Raw genomic sequence first — 1,059 nt, 5'->3', positions numbered from 1 at the left:
CAGAGGCTGTCGGGAGTCCCGACCGGGCGCGCTGCCAGCACGAAGCGCCCCAACATGTTCCCTCGGCCGTGTGGCAATGGGGCCTGGCAGGTGGAGCGGCTCCAGGCTGTCGAATGGGGCTCGCTCTGGTTATCGGTGTGGCAGATAACCTGCGCTTGGGCTGGGCTCGGGCTCTGCTCCTCAGCCCTCGTGGCAGCTGCTGGACCAGCCTCGCCAGCAGCTGCAGGGTGGCAGGGGCTGTCCCAGGGCTTCTCCTGCCTCGAACCCTGCGTCTGCCCGAGCTCCCCTGGAACCCTGCTGGGGCTGAGGGTGCGAGACCGGGAGCTGCCTCCGGGCTGCTGCACAGCCCTGGGCTGCTGCCCCGTGCCTGCCGGGACCTGTCCCCCCTGCGCAGAGCCAGGCACTGGCCAGGCACCTGCGAGCAAAGCACGGCCGAGCCGGCCAGGGTGCCAGGAACAGCAACGGGGGGGTATTTTTAGGAAAGCAGAAATCCTTTGTTATAAATAGCAGCGGCTCCAGATGGTGATTGAGTGGGATGAATTCGTAGGCATTTGCTCAGACCTTCCCCACCGCTGCTGCTTGTCAACAACTTCACTGGGCCAGGCCCTGCAGGTCCTGGTGGGTGCCGGAGCCAGGTGCCAGTGGCAGCACCGAGGCAGCTGGGCTGAAAATCCCCTCTTACACGTCACCCCTAAGCTGAACGCTCGGGAGCCCTCACGCTGCCCTGGTGCCATATCCACCCCTTCCGCTCCCAGCGAGGGCACAAGTGCCCCCAGGCAGGCAATGCCCAGGCAATGCCAGCTCAGCTGGAGGGTCAATGCCTGGTGAAAGCCCCTGCCCAGGGGCTGTAGCCCCCTGCACTGTGTGTGCCGCTGCCAGCCAAAGCCACTGCACATCCTCCCGCCCAGTCCGGCCGGGGCAGCCCCCGGCAGCGGTGCCCATGGGCAGCTTCTGCTGTGGCTCGCACCCTGTCCACTGCCCTGCCTGCATCTCTGCCCACTGGAGATCCTTCTCCTCTTCCCGCAGCACCATGGGCCCCGCGGGGGGCGGGGGGCGGCG

This window comes from Aptenodytes forsteri, unplaced genomic scaffold, assembly GCF_000699145.1.
Source record: "Aptenodytes forsteri isolate BGI_AS27 unplaced genomic scaffold, ASM69914v1 Scaffold147, whole genome shotgun sequence".
Classification (NCBI taxonomy): domain Eukaryota; kingdom Metazoa; phylum Chordata; class Aves; order Sphenisciformes; family Spheniscidae; genus Aptenodytes; species Aptenodytes forsteri.
Note: the sequence above shows the minus strand (reverse complement) of the source record.